The sequence below is a fragment of the Apus apus genome, chromosome 9 (genome assembly GCF_020740795.1).
Source record: "Apus apus isolate bApuApu2 chromosome 9, bApuApu2.pri.cur, whole genome shotgun sequence".
Lineage (NCBI taxonomy): Eukaryota > Metazoa > Chordata > Aves > Apodiformes > Apodidae > Apus > Apus apus.
This window is the reverse complement of record NC_067290.1, coordinates 3,581,459-3,597,726: the sequence shown is the minus strand read 5'-3', so window position 1 is coordinate 3,597,726 and position 16,268 is coordinate 3,581,459. Positions and strand designations below refer to the sequence as shown.

General features: G+C 38.5%; 1 protein-coding gene across 13 annotated transcripts in view; it reads left to right on the top strand.

Annotated features, from left to right (window-relative positions):
* The window catches only part of ATP2B2 (ATPase plasma membrane Ca2+ transporting 2), a 409,447-nt gene that overhangs the window by 234,183 nt on the left and 158,996 nt on the right, over positions 1–16,268 (top strand). The gene's annotated exons all lie outside the window — the stretch shown is intronic.

The following is a 16,268-nucleotide window of genomic DNA, read 5'->3' as shown; positions in this document are numbered from 1 at the left end:
ACTCCTTACTTGTGTTTAATAATACCCATCATAAATTTCAGTATCTGTTCTAAGTGGTTTTGGAGTTCTCTACCCAATCATCAGTCATTAGTCTGGTTTTCAACACTCATTGCAAATATCTCCCCATAAAATACTGACAGTGGTGGAATTATTTCTTTTCCTCGTGCAATTTTCCTGTTCACCAATTCTTTCTCTTTTGCTGCAAGTAAAATTATATTTAACAATTCTGTTTTCATCACTGTATTTTCATTTCCAAGCGATACTAACACTTTTGGAAATTATACAGTCTTTAAGTCTGTATTTATCTTGTCTTGTAAAGTAGCCAAGATGTTAGTTTGAAGTTATTTTCTTTTTCAAGGAGATGAATGTTGGCTTTATTCCATTATCCCCTTTTTCGAAGTTAGTAATTTAGTTACCTCCTCTGTTTAGATGCTTGAAGGTCTTGAATTATTGGTGTAATCATAAACATGTCAATCACGGCATCACAGAGTGTGATGACACACATTACACTTGTTGTAGAGTCCCAAAGGAGCAGCTCTCAATGCCAAGTCTTCAAGTAAATTCATCATGGTCATATCCTTGATTGTATGCAGTCTCAGTATTGTTTTAAACATCATAAACTATAAAGCTGTGAATGGTCTTAGAACTGATGTCTCCTGTTTTCTAGTGTGGCCCAAATATCTGATCCTTCAGACAGGACCTCTTTTCCTACCTGGGTAGTGCTCCCAGTAGGAGTGCTGGGTAGGAAAATGAGACCCTGCTACTGTCTGGGGTTTCCAGATGCCCCTCAGTCTTTCAGAGAGTAGTCTAATAGCTGTTGCACACCAGGGAATCAACTCTGTGGAGAGAATGCAGAGATTCTGACATATTCCTGACACATCTGGGGAATTCCAGACAGAAGTGCAGGATCTCAGTATTCACGTGACGGAATACACACTGATTGATAAATACCTTATTAGGGATTCAACATCTTAAATATCCCTCAGCAGTTTATAGTGTCAAAGCTGAAGGCTCCATCTGGGTGAACTGAGATCAGTTCGGTGACTTCAGTCAAGTTTTGCCAACTCATTCTAGCGGTTACCTGGTCAGTGTGAACTTCAAAGGAAATGCTAATTACATTATCTGTTCTATTTATGACATCAGGGAAACTTAATTCCTCATATCGGAACAGAGTGTATGGATCCAACTCATGTGGCATGCTGGCTCCAGCAGTAATCTATATCTGATACTGCAGATAAGGTAACTTTCCTCTGAGGCTTACGTGCACTTCATCACTTGTGCATTAGGGAAAAACCTTTCCAGCTTCAAATGGCAATCAGCATAGCATTGGAATCGTGAAGGCACTGCTGGGTTTTATTTTTCAATTAGGTGACATCATAGGAATTCCCAGTCATGCTACCTTATCTTCTTATTTTTAATTGGTTTGCTTGGAAAAATCATTTTAGGAGGGGAGTCTCTCTGAAACACTTGTCAAACTCAGCACTTTTCGTTTGAGAGAAAGTATCCATAAAAATTCAATAGAAAAACTTTAAAGGCTTATGTCATTTATAAGCATAGGTTTAGATCTAAGTCCTTAGCCATTGCTTTTCTTGTATCCAAGCACAGCAAAGAGAGTTAAACTACAGTGAAGAGGATATTTTTGAAGATACAACTACTCTTCAGGGAAAGAAACATAATAGTTTCCTATATGGAAATGGAATTTTAGCATTAAGTTAGATGTGATTTACAAATAAAATATTGAGACATGTTGTGGAGCCTCCCATAGAGCTTTATCTTTTGGTATTTGCAGCAAACCATGGATTCCCCATGGAATATATTTATAAAATCCCATTAAGTTATGCTATTATGCCTGAAAAATCACATTTCTAATCAGCGCCTCTTCTGGTGAAGTACGGTTAACTCAACTTCTGCTATTTTTTAATAAGTTGGGAGTGCTGCATGTTTTACACAGTTTTGTGAGGATTAACAGAACAAGAATGACTGCAGGGCACTTCTGTCAGCAGACCCAGTGAACAGTTGCTGAGCCAGAGTCCTGGGTGAATATGAATGAAATGACAAGGAGGCCCTTGACTACAGTTTGTTTCTTCCCAGGCTTGTAAGCTCTTTCAGAATTTATTTTTGTAAAGTCTTTGTCATTTTGTGGGATGTGGCTTAAGTAGTTACTGGAACAGAAGGAAAAAAAGTATCCTGGAAGCAGGCACATTGTAATTTGGTAAAATGTGTTCTAATCTGAACTTACTGGCTTACTCAATATTTGGAAAATGAGGAGTAGCAGTTGGCTCGGAGTTTAGTTCACAATTAATTTTCCGTGTTAATATTTGATGTACAACCTATGGACTTGTAAAATCAATCCATTATACTAAAAGTGCCTTTTTGAAGCTTTGTTTTAAAGGCCTTGAAGGAAGGTAAGAGACTTTATGCCTAACTCAAATGGTATTTATTCTGTTGCATAGCTACCTTTACCAGTGTTTTCTGAACTCGCATAATAATCAGTGTGGAGCTTTAAATGTTAAATGGTGTTTAAATGGAATTTGCATAATGATCAGTCTGAGTGTTGAGCATGTATTTACATGCTGAATGAGTTCATTACATCCTATGGATTACAAGGGTTCAGTCTCTTCTTTGAATTTACTTTTCTGCATGAAAGTGATTGTATTGTAATGAAAAGCTACTATTTAAGTGCCTATAAAAAGGACCTCCCCAAAAAATCTATGGAAATACTTTTATATAAAAGAAGACGAATGAGTTTTCTTTAAAAATATTTTTGTTCAGGTCAGCTTCCCTTTCATTAATCTAGCAATACAGAAAATAAGCAGGATCTAGCTGTCATTTTGCAAAGCAGTGGTGAATCCCCCACTGGGCAGAGCTGGGATGACGGTTGTATAATGTTCCGAGCAGTCGGAGTCTTGGAGACCCACTCGAGCATTAGTGATATCTTATAAAGGCACAGCTGGTAAAATGTGATGAGTTAGTGGGACAAATGCCAAATGAGATTGGAATCCACTCTTTCCCATGCTTAGCTGTGTTTTTACCCACAATTTTATTTCATCTGCGCTCCCTTTCTATTACAAAATATTTATTCCTTATAAGAATACATTATTGGATTAACTCGCATGATTTATTGCTTAAAATACTTGGATGCAGAAGTTTCCAAGGTGCATGAGGAGCGAAGCTGTTTATAATGATGCTGCTTTCACCGTTACATGAAGAGAAAAACTTTTCCAGTGGTGGTACCTGCATGATCAGGCCTGAAACACCAGCTCCAGAAGATGTTACCCGTAGGTGGTAACATGACAGCAGTAGAGATGTTTTTCTGTTGGAGGGTAGTGGACACCTGATAGGCTAAGCTAGAAATGGTCGGGTGGAGTGCGGGAACATTTCAGATGTGACAGTGTTATGTGAGCTGGTGGAACCTGCCTTGAATACAAGTAATGGACATTTTGAGCTTTTTTTAGCTGTAGTTCTCTTAGGATACTGTAAAAAGGCTTCATGGCAAGAGTTAATTACCAGTTAAATGGTAATATTTCTAGTGTAGAAATTGACTTTTAAATTGTCATAACTACCTTTAGTTAAGATAGATACAATATAGGTTACTTTTTCTTTTCAGTCTGTTATATAGCAGGTACACAATGAGTATCAATTAAGCCAACTATCTGGTGTATTTATTTTTCATTATTACAAGCTAAAAAGCCTTTTATGTTTTAAATATGGGGTGAAAGATGAAGAAAGACTGAATACAACAAAATTAACCAGGTGCTTATAGTACTCCTTAGTCTTGGTTCCTTAAGCTTGCTTCTATAAAAATACACTGCCAATAACCCAATGTTCTTTTTGTGAAGCTAGTCTTGCTAGTACCCACTGAATTTCAGACAAGTGCACCACTGGTTGTGGTTTGTTAAATGAACTACAGATATGTAATTAATTTAGAAACAAATTGAGAAAGGAATGGAAGATGCTTGATTCAGACACATAGAAGTTTAAAGTAGAAATATTAAATAATAAATTTCCAGAGATTGACATCTGTGAAACCACACTGTGAAAAATAGATAATGAAAATTTTAAAAACTTGATAATATTGTAATTTAAGCTGTTGTTAAAAGAATACACTTAATCATGCATAAACCATTAAATATTACGTGTAAGTTCAAGATTTTTCTTAAATTACTTAAAACGCAAGGTTAGGATTAATATTATTTTACTCATTAAATAACTTTTTACAAGCTATGCAGCCAGCTCCCTTGAAGTAATTTTAAGAAATTGGTTGTGAGGCTGAGCTGAAGTACGGTGGACATCTTTAAAGTAGCATCTTAAAAGCAGTGTAGAAGGCAACCTGTTCATGCTGCTTCCAGATCCCTACACTGTCTAATTCCTGGTCCTTCTTTGTGGTGTCAAAACACGACCTGTGGTTTGGGCCAATTTGCCAAACACAGCCGGGCCAGAAGCCAGACTCTTAAGTACACATATAGACTTTATTTGTACATGTTCCCTCCACATGGAATGACTGGTTTTAAACAATGAAAATGGCCTTCCCTGTGGAAAAAAAAAAAGCCCTCAGTATGGTCAGGGCAAAGGCCTCGAAGGCTTGCGTTTTGCAACACTTTTTTTCCCTACCCTGCATGGGGAAAGAAAAAAAACACAACAAAACACAACAAAAAACCCCCAAACAAACCACCAACCAACTTTCACCTCATATTTCATCTAGTTATTCGTGCAGCAGGAAGCCTGGCTGAGCTGGTAGGAGCTTGTGATAACTGGACGTTTTCCTGTAGCCGCTGGGTTCAGGCTTGTTGCCCCTGCTGGCCCGTGGGGAGGGGAGGCTCAGCTCAGGAGAGCTGAGCGGGAAGGCAGCTCTGGATGCTCCTGTTGCTGAAGCGTTGACAGGTACCACAGATGGATTTTTACTGCCTGTACCTTTTGGGGGCATGCCTGGGGAAAGACCAAACTCTGCCTGCCCTCCCCAGGACCAGTGGGGGATGCAGGGTGGGCACCTGGGGCCTTCCCTCCTGGGCCTTCCCCTTCTGCACCTGTGAGCTCCTCCTGCCCTCCCTTCCCCCTTGCCCCTCACAGCAGAGAAAAGCTCTGAAATAATTATTACTGATCTGGCTCTTTGCAGCTCTCTTCTGTGGGGACATGCTGGGTCTGACCCAAGTTCACATTGAACACTGTTGTCGTAGTAGGTCCTTCAAGATTGTGAACAGATGGAAAAAATCTAGGCGAGGTGGTTGTGTGTTAATAACTCGTGTGAGGCAAGCGGTTCTGCTTTGGCATACGGCACTGTTTCCAAGCCCTGTGTAACATGCCTGTTAAAGTTGTAATGCTTGGCCTTAGCAAGGTTGAAGTTGGCTCTTCTGTTTCAGTGTTTGGGCCAGTGTCAGCACAGTGCCATGCAGGTGTGCTGGTTCAGGGCTCGTGCACCTCGCAGACTCAGAAGGTAGCTGAAGTGGTTCTCTACCTTAGATGTTCCTGCTGTATACGCAGTGTGTTGTATATCCAGAAACTATAGCCTACGTGTGTAATGATTTGAGAGGAGCTGCATGTTTAATGACTTGAAAGGGGTGCATGGAGCAGTTTTGGCAACTGCATTTATTTTCCTTATCTAATATTTCCATTGTTTGTGTAATGGAACAGCAAACATTCTTCCAAAGGTTACCCAAACACAAGCATCTCAAATGAATGGCTTAGATTTTTCTAAGTGATAACTACAATTTCGTTGCTGGTTTTGTTTCTGTGTTTTGGCATGTCGTGCCACTTGCTGATTTACTTTGGCTTCGTTCACTCGTAGAAAACTAGAGAAATTTTGCATGATGCATTTTCCCCATGAAGCTTTTAAAATAAATGCAGGCTAGATCACCCGCTCCTTTGAGAATCTTAAACGGTTTGCAAAAAGCTTCTCTATGTGAAACCAGCATTGCTTTAAAGTAAGTTTAGGAAAGGAAGAAAGCAAGTGGATGTCTTCTGCCTGTTGTGTTAGGCTGCATCATGGATTTTCTGAGGCCAGTGCTGATTTATTTATGTGATTACCCAGGAGGTCATCTTCCTTTTGATGATTATTTTACTTTAGCAGGTGCAACACTTTAGGAAGGAGGCTATTTTCATGTGAGCTGAATTCCCCTTCCCTTGAATGCAGTACATTAAATGTATGACAGCAGTGTTTACTGACTACAGACATACATTCCGCTGTTTTGTCTCAGATTTAGATGAATAGAATAATAAACTAGTGTGAAATTTGCACCTGTTTTTGCACAGGTCTAATGTTTGTTCGTTGTAATTATCTCAATTACAACTACAATGTGTTTTAAGTCACAATAAAATCTGGCCCAACAACTTTAAGTAATTCTTTCCCTCTTTTTACAAAGAGGTTATTGTAGGTTAACATTTGCCATGCTATATTGTGCTACAGGTTTCTCCTTGATCTAAATACAGTGATGCAATGCAGTGTGCCATTCCCTTTTTACAAAATAGTAAGTGATGGAAAGTGTCACCACTACACGGTGCAGTTGATAAATGTGTAATCCCGTTCTTAGGAATAGTGGTTTGAGTTTGTCGGCATAACTACCTCATTTATTGTGTGGAAAAAAAGATGAGGCCAGATCTTTAACATAATAGCAACAGTACATAAAGCTGGGGAAGTAATGTTTAGATTTCATGAACTCTGGCAGTTACGTCAGTTGTTGAAATTGCAAAGTAGGATTTACGTTAGTGGTGCTCCCTTGGAAAAAGGCAATTAGTCCTTTGCTTGGAGGATCAAAAAGGTGTTCTGGTGTGGGTGCTTTCATGCACACGTATCAAAGTGGCTTCTGAACTGGGAAAGGAAAAGCTGTACCTTCTATCAGTAATGGTGAAGAAAGACCTGAAAGGAGGAGAGAAGTAGGGAGCTGCTGCTGAGCTTTGCTGCAGCCTTTCCTTAGCAAGGGAGATGCCTGTTTTCTGTGCAGCCTCTGTAAGAGTAACGGTACTGCAGAGAAAAGAAATGTATAATGAATACCTCCCTTCTATTGTATTGCTGGGCTTAGAAATCCATAAATATATATAGTGTGTCAGCCTTGAGTGAGAGCTGATTTATCTCCATTTTATTCTGGTTTTGAGAAAGCTGCAGGAAGAAAGCAAAGTCCATTATACCAATGAATAATCCAATCGATGTACCCGGTTTGCCCTTGATGAAATTAAGCTTTGTCTTTGCAGTGTATCACAGAGAGTGAAGGGGTTTCAGTGCCTTATTTTGCCAGTGTCCTATGAAAGCAAACAGGTGACATGCAGTGGTTTTATTCTTTTGTGGCTTGCCCTGATAGAAGAAACACAAGAGCACAGCCCTTGATTGCTTGCCCCAGCTGGCACTTAACAGGAGTGCAAATAGAGCTCCCTTTAAAATTTAAAGGTAAAACAATTTCCTGCATTTTTATTAGGCATTCCCAAACTTCTTGCCAAATGTCACTGCTAGCAGTGATGCTCTTTCCAGCTGAGCCAGGGGAATTGGAAAACTTGGCTACCAAAGTCTCTGTAAGGATCATCTGTGGGTTGGAAAGATTTTGAAAATGCTGTTCCTTGCAATCATTTACATTTTGAAATGTTTGTGTGGGTTTTTTTTTTGTTTTGTCTTTGGATTTTTTTTTTTTTGGAGGGGGGGGTTTGTTGTGGTTTGTTGTTGGTTTTTTTTTTACTTCAGCATTGCATTTGTCTTTTTTCAGGGAAGAGAATTCTGTTACTTGTTGAAAGAGAACAAGGGGTTTGGATAGAATACTGAGAAGTCTTGCCACTGTGGCAGTGGCTTTCAATGTGAAAGTCTAATTTCAATTCCACTTGCAAGTGGAATTAGCATGACTGAATAATTGATCGTTTTTATTTTGACAGTAACTACTATGAACAGACTAGGGATGAGAACAGTGTCAGATGCAGTAAGATTTCCTGCCTCGTCAGTTTTGCAATTGCTACTCACCCTTCAAATCTAGACTGACCAAATTTACTGTTTCCATCTGTTTCCCAAGAAGTCAAAGGTCGATGGTCTTTGACATGTTTATTTACAAAGGTTGGGGTGAGTGGAAAATAAAGCCAAAGATGTATTTTTGGCAGTCTGCTCAATGTGCTTCCAAGACAAACATAACTTGTGTTTTCTCAATACTGATATCATTTAATGCCTTCATAGTTTCTGACTTGCCTTCTAAGTATCTCTAGAAATTATTTCTACCCTACCTCTCCAGTATTGTTTTCCCATGTCTGTCTAGGTGTTCTAGAGAACATGTTTGCAGTTGCAGATCCTGAAAGGTGTAAGGACCAAGAAGGCCTCACCACACATCTTGAAAAATTTATAGTATTTATTGGACAAAAACGTATTTTCATTGATAATAGATGACACAGTCTGGCAGAGCTTGCAGCACAATGTAGTAACTTTCTTTTTAACTTTTAAAGAAAAGAAAAAAAAAATCCTTTTTTGAGTGCTCATTAGGGATCCCATTCCTTGCCTAGGAGCTGGTAAAACAATGCTTTTAATCCTTATTGCCAGTCCAGAACTTGGCAATGCAACCACAAATTGTATTAAATGCAGAGTATTTCTGTTGCATAATAGAAATAGCTGGGTGTATATAGCTGCTATTTCTGTAACAATAGCATTTACTAGTCCTTGTTTCCTCTCTGCTTTCAAATGAAATTCTTTAGGGACTGCAGATACTCTTTTCCCATGTGGATTGTGAGCTGAGTTGCTTCTGTTAAAAGACTCAAAAACCTGTGCTTCCATGGGTTGTGCTACTCCTTTGATTATTGCTTTTACGTTTTGTGCCATCTCTCCTCCCCACCACTTCCCGCAGAGGAACCTCCTTTTTCAGTATGAGGGCAGTCTAGGTATAGTCCTATAAGGTACAAAAAGACTAAGAAAATTAATGATAGGAAGGAAAATGGAGCACATATATAGAGTGCTTCAAAAGCTGTCATGATTCTTTTTTTCTGATTAGCATTGGAGATGAGGGAAAATAGGGAATAGCCCACTTCTTTACAGGTGTTCTTGAAAGGAGAGCTGGTCCTTGAAGTGGGTACAAAAGAAGAAGAGAGGACAATGTTCTTAATGCATTCAAAAGGCATCCTATTAAATGCAGCAGGTTTTCACTTTGACTTCCTGAATGAACTCCTCAGGTGCTGTAGGGTGCTTGCTGTTTTGTTTGTTCAGGCTCATGGTAGCATTAATGCAGGAAGTGTGGTAATGCTCTAAAATTACATTGCAGTGCATTAAATTAAAATCTTAGCAGAAGCAGAATTCTGGGCATCTCAATTCTTAAACAGTACAGCAAACCTACTTGTGGTCTTTTCACAGTTTTTCTAGGAGTTTTGAGTCATTACCTTAGTTTGAAAGTCTGAGTGACAAACTGGAGCACCATGAAGGGCTTGCCTCTTTTTAATAATGTGTTGGACCCCTCCCTGTAGGAATTATGATTCCCTTCTTACCCCACTGGTGGTTTGTTTTGTTTTCCTTGTTTGTTTGTTGTTGGATTTTTTTTTTTAATTTAACCCTGAATTGTTTGTGCGTTCATTAAAAAAATAACAGTGTAAAGTAGAAGAGAATTGCTGCATTACATCATCATTGTGCTTTGCCAGTAGGGTCATGACTGTTGCATGGCTTTGCATGGATAGCAGAGGTCATCCAGCTTCACATTTGTCATCTCGTGGGACCACAGCCCAAATACAGGCCTTTTCTTCAGCTCTAGTCCTGCAGTTGACTCAGAGCCCCTGGAAACCTTGGAGTATATAAATATGACTGTCTTGGTGAAAATCACTCCTTTTAGTGAGTGGTAATTGATTAAAATGGTAAAACAGCAGCAAAGAGTCTGGCCAAAGTCAAAACCTCTTATTTTCACAGTGCAAATTGTCCAGTTTATGCTCAATGGAGAACATCAACAAAGTTCAAAGCTCCCTCTCATTGCTAGAAAGTGTGGTGCAAATTTGGAAAGCTATTCAAGTGTTACGGTGTGCTGACTTGCAGACTCTGTCCACCTCTCACATGCTGGTGGTGAGGGCCTTGGGCTTCTCTTTGTTCCATTGTTTTCTCAAGCCAGTGAGCTCGTGCAGCCGCGTTCAGCAGGTGCCAGGGCAGTCTGACAGGGCTGACCCCATCGCTTGGTGCATTATCGTACATCGAGTAGATGTGGAACTACCTGCAGAACAGGGTGCTTAGGTAAGAGTTCAGAACAATTGCTTTTCAGACTTCAGAAATTATATGCTGGAGGAAACTGCAGAAGTAAATGATTGGTGATTACCAGGATTAGGGGCACATCAAACAGGAGCAGTGTGGTGCTCTGTGAGTGCTGTAGCTGGCCCTGGGAAGTTAGATTTGCTTATTTCTGTTGCTTGTCAGTCACTGATGCTTCAAAGCTATAGGTGCTGAAAAGCTCTACAAACAAATTTTAAAATTTACAAGATGGCTAAGGAGAAAAATATGAATGTGTCATTGGTTTTGTTCCTAAGGAAGTCTCTGGAATTGTATTACACCTTCTGCTACTTCACCTTCTTATAAACATGAAACCTAATCTTCTCCAACCCACAAAGTAAAAGCCTTAACATGAAACTCCAGAAGTGAACTGTCATCCAAACCCATCATGCACACTGGATCACAGGATGGATATGAATATGTTGTATTACCAAAGAAATGAAAACAGTTTTAGCTGAGTAAGTGTATTGGCTGTGCAAAGATCAGTTCTGTTTTCTTCAAGGATTTATTCCCACTTGTTTTCATTTAATACTGTAGCATAGCTGAAGTAGTTTGCTTAAACATGAAATATCAAATGGCAGAAGTCATTAAGCACAGATTGTCTTATTGACACTTTTAAAGTGACCTCTCAGTAGAGAATAAAGAATTCACCCAGTTTGTTAACATGCATGTACACTGCTGCTCCAAAGTACTGAATGCAAGCTGAGAGTGAGCCTGGATTCATCTTAGTGTTGAATGCTAAATAAGTGTCTTAGAAGAAACAGAGATGAGATTGGTTTGGGTTTTGTTTTGTGTGGTGTTTTTTTGTTTGTTTTGGGGTTTTTTGTTTTGTTGTTTTTACTGAAGAGTGCACATGGTAAAAGATCTGGAGACTCTGAAATTATTTTAAAAGGACGCTTATAACCATAGCTGTTGCAGCATTTCCAACAGGCAGAGACTCTTAAGGTGAAATCAGTGGTTTTTTTTCCCCCAAACCTAGAAGTTATTTTTAATTTCTGATGTTAATCCTATTTAACAAGGATATCAGTGTGGCATGTTTTGCCATGAGATGCTGGCAGTGCTTTCTGCTGCCCCACTTTTCCAGCAACATTGATGCTGACATGAAGGTTCCTGCAGCTAGCAGCTTAAAATGATGGAGGAAAAGCTAATAGTTCTTGCTATGCAGTGGCAATCAATACCATTTCCTGGGTATAAAAACCTCTGCATCTCTTCAGTTCTGCTCTTCTCTCCTTTAAATCTTCCCTTGCTCAGCAGCTGCTACAAGGGACACCTCACCTTGCTGTGTGGAGGTGAAGTGTCCTTCTGGGGATGATGCCAGCTGTGCTCTTGCGGGTCGCTCGCAGCCAGCGTTTCTGGTGCGAGGGTGGGTGCTGGCACCCTGCCCTGAAGAATCAGCCCTGGCATCTCTCTATCTAGTCATGTTCATGTGACACCAAACTGAGCCTTAAATGAGGGCTTTAAAATGAACGCCTCTCTCCTCTCTGAATTTTATTTTGAGCTGTTTAACTTACATTGTTGCTTACAAGTCCTGAACTTTATTTAGGGGACTTCTTCAGTCTTCCTAGATGTAAAGGGTTCAGTTGTTGATATATATATAATCTCTAGAAGGCATTGCTTCTTATTACAAATTAGCTATGTTTTCTTTAATGATTGAATGATTGCATATGTTGGTGTGAATGGTCAATAGCTATAGAAATGTTGCCTTGATAAATTTAAGTAGTGTTGTTATGCTGATGTGATTGCTTCAAGACAAACGTTAAACTGCATGTACAAGAAAATAAAAAAGATCAGAAATGGATTTTCTGAAATTATTCCCCCCAAAAGTGCTCAGGCTTGCAGGCAAATTGCTACATATAAGTACAAACGTTTATTCTGGGAAACCTCTAGTGAGGTATGGAGATCTGGAAGGAGCTATAAACCTTTTATGCATTCTTCAGTATGTAAGAATTATATGGCTGTGCAAATGTGTGCCTTGCTAGGAATCTGTGTTTTCCATATTTAAAATTCAGTGTACTGTTAATACTTGTGGACTCTCCATATATGAATTTATACCTAGAGACAATCTGAAGCAATCAATGCAAAAGTAGTTTTCTATCATGATTTCATACCAAACCATTCCTTGTTCCAGTTCTTCACTTTCTTTCATTATCCTGTGACTACACCAGTTTTTTTCCTGATCCATACTTCCTTTAGTGCTCATTTGCTCTTTATTCTGTATCTGGTGTTTTGGTTTTTTTTTCTGTTCTACTGCTTCCCGGAGGTCTTTCTCAAAGATCTCTGCTTTTGAATTGGTGTGAAATCATCTTTGTGGCTTCAGGCAGTTCCTTTTATTAAGAGAGGTATGTCTTCAACCCTCAGTCTTCTGAGAAGACCGTGTGCTTTTTGGTATTGATCGGGTTGTGTGTTGGAAGTTTGTCCTGTTTGAACTTGGGCCTTTTGGCAGAACTGGATCTTCTTTATCTGCTCAGTCCTATTTGTCCTGTTTGAACTTGGGCCTTTCAGCAGAACTTATCTTTTTTTATCTGCTTAAGTTGCTCTATAGAATGGTGGTGATCAATTTAATATTAACTTGTACAACTGGGTGATTATGACTGCATTAAGAATTAAATCTTGGCAGCAGATTTAATGTTGACTGTTAAAGGCAAATACTTCAGCATGACTGAATAAATATACTTAAGATATTAAATACAGTTGATGCAACTCAGATTGCTGTATTGAATGAGTAACTAGATGGTCTTCTCTAAATGTATGTACCAGTTTCCAGTTGAAACTATTTGAAGACCAGCATTTATCTTCAGACTTAGCTTGTGGCTTTAAAAAAAACAAAAGCAACCTAAATTATACTGTGATTTTCATACCGTTTAAAATTATATGATTTTTCTGAATCTTTGAGAAAACAAAGTTGTTCTTGCTGGAAGGCCTTTCAAGAAAAATATTTTTGCAAAAATATATTTTTAAGCCTTTGACCACTTTTCACTGCATTACATCGTTTATGCTAAAACTTAAAGGCTGAAGCTCAATATTCTAAATGATAGGCTACTTGTGTTCATGTTTTCAGAAATACAAGAATTGTTTGGTTAAGTTTGTCTCCTGACTTAGGCCTTATTTTATTCAAGTCAGTGATGCAATTTCTATTTCTTCCTTAAATAATGTTGTTTAATTTCTGAGTTTTGGACCTATCACAAGAATTATAAATACCTTATAGCAATTGTATTAGTTTAACACTCATGTTTATGACAAAGTATTTAACTTTTTAATACTGTTAAAATTAATGGATTCTGGTGCTTTGGCTCCTTAATCTACTCTAGGAATCTATCTACTCAAAAAAATCAAGTTGTAATTATTTTTTTAAAAATTGATTGTTGACTTTATCATGGTTGTTATTGATAGGAGAAGATTGAAGGTGATAAGGTATAAAGTTATAAGGAGATACTCTTCTACTTACAGATATCTTTGTTTAAAGTCATCTGTTTTCTTCTTAAGGCTTCATTATAATTCTTGAAAAGTGCTCAAGATAACTTGGCTTTTGAGCACTAGGAGGAACTCTGGAATAGTGGTTTCCAGAACCTTAGTGAATTGTATTGAGTACAGGATATAAACCTCAGTAAGTCAGATAGTGTTTCTAGTAGTCAACAGAGACTCCCTCGGAACTCTGAGTTCTTTACACATGGAAGTTTGTAGTGAGCATTTTGTGTCTGCCAGGACAACTGTGCTCTTACTTTCCCATTCAGAGTCCAGAGTCATGAAAGACTAATTGTCTGTAATCCTCAAAAGTTTATAAGCATAAAATTAAAGGACAAAATAATAGCTTTAAAGTAGCCAAATGTGTTTAAAAATACCCTAGTACATTGGAAGTGTTACAAATCTGGGAAACTGGAGAAGAAAGTGTTAGAAGTACAAGTACAGCAGCACCCTCTAGTATGTCAGTAATCTAAGGACTCTAACACATTTCTGTTCATTTCTGTGAACTGCCTGAGCATTTGTAGCACGTGTTGGGAGGAGCAAAGACCAGATAATAGCTTAGAAATTAAGTGTTAAGCTCAGCACGAAGTAACCTCACTGAAAAGCCCAATACTGGTTTATTCAATAATCCAACAACTCCTTGAAGGGAGCTGGCAAGCAAAGCTAATTAAGAAGTATGTCCATGTCTTTTCAGAGGTGGAACACCTGACGTTCTGTTTAATATTGAGTCAGTACGTGTGTAAGGTGAGTTGGCAGGCAAAATTATTTAATGCATTCATTTCGTTTATCAAAGGCTGCAGTCTTATCCTGTAGTGTGTGCTGAGCTGGGAGATGCTTAACAGGAAAGGTAGTGGCAAATTTCATACTACACCAGTTTTTGTTTCTGTTTGGCTGTTACTTTACAGTGCTTAAAAGGAGCCCAGTTAATGCTAGCAGAGTCCACCATTAGCACTATCTTCTCTCTAGTAGCTGTAATTAATATAGGGAAAATTGTTTGGGTTTTTTATGTTGTGTTTTTGGCTTAACACTTAAGACATGATTGCGTTCCCAGATACAGTCTACTAAGCATATGAAGCTCACTGTGGATTTGTAACTGCTATCAACATTATGAAAGCAGGGTCCTTACTAGTCTGTAGACTTCCTGGAACAAAGCACGATCTGGTAACAAATGCTTTTCCTAACAGGCAATGGTACTGCCCAGTATTCAGAGTAAGTCTTCTGTACAACAGGGCTGGGTCCAAGGTGCCAGTGGCTCACTAGAGAGGAAAGAGTTTGTTTTTCCAGAAGGGTTTATCTGTCAAATAAGATGGAATAGGCCTAGACCTTTGCATACAACTGTGTGTGTCATCAAAAGACACAACATTGCTTGAAGTTACTATGTGAGTGTTGGTTCACTTGGATCTACTTTTCAGCTTGCAATCTGTTGGAATTTACTGCTTGAGTCTGCTGTACATACTCATCCTTCTGGGCACTGTGTACTCAGAGTTTCAGTCTAATCCTTTCGTGAGGAGGGAAAATACAGAAGTTTCAGTCTACAGAAATACTCAACAATTTGACCTTTCTGTAAACCTGAATCAGCAACTGATAACTTGCCACTTTGACATCACCTGAAGAGCTGACAACTTTATTTCAGTAGTTCTAATAAAAGAACCCTAAATGTCCCTCAGTTAAATAAAGCCCTGAGAGTCCTAGGCTAGCAGACTTACTATCTCAAAATATCTTCTGTAAGCAGCAATAATGCTGATTTGTGTGCATGATGATGTTATAGTACCTGGCTCTGAAAAGAAACATTTTCAAGTGAGTATGATCACAGTTACTCCTCTCTTTCCCTTCATCTTTTGGCAAAAAAAACCCAAACAATACTTTCATGGGCAGCAACAATGCTCTTGGAAAATATAATTATTGGTATGCCTAAGAATCTTAGAAGCTTCTGGGAACCAGAATTGAAAAGAAATTTTCTTAAAACATATGTTTGGAAAAAAAAAAAAGGTAACCAATAGAAAACAGACCACTTTGCCATTTCCAACTACCTAAAAACCTGTGAATTATTTTATTTCAAAGCTTGCACAAGGAGGAGAAAGAACCTATGAAGGAAAGACTGGATTCCCAAAGTGGTTTGTTGTTTTTTTTTAGTACAAAGCATGAACCAAAGCTCTTCTAAAGGACATGGGATGGTGTTAACAAAATCAGCCACATTTGAGGAATACTAGGTTTGAAGGCATTGTCTTCAGAAGTATAGGTTTGCAAAAAAAGACAAAAGTGGATTTAATTTTCAGTTTTATTTTGTTCAGTACTAGCAATGGATTTGTTTTGAACATTGCAGTGATATGTCTGTGGAAATGGAGACAGTTCTGTACATCTCAAATAGTGGAAATTCTGGCCAGAGCTGATAAGGTAGCACTTGCTCCTAATTTAAGTACTTGTTCTTCATAACTTCTAGCTTGTTGACACAACAAAATATATTTCTGTGGCTGTTGTATTTTTCACTCTGACACAATGCAGGTTCCTTGAACAAGGTTCTGAATGAGCTTTTATCTCATGGAAATATTGGAAAAGTTCCTGCAATTCAAAAAAGGCTGAAAGGAATTAGAGCAAGAGTTGGAGATTTTGTAAGAGA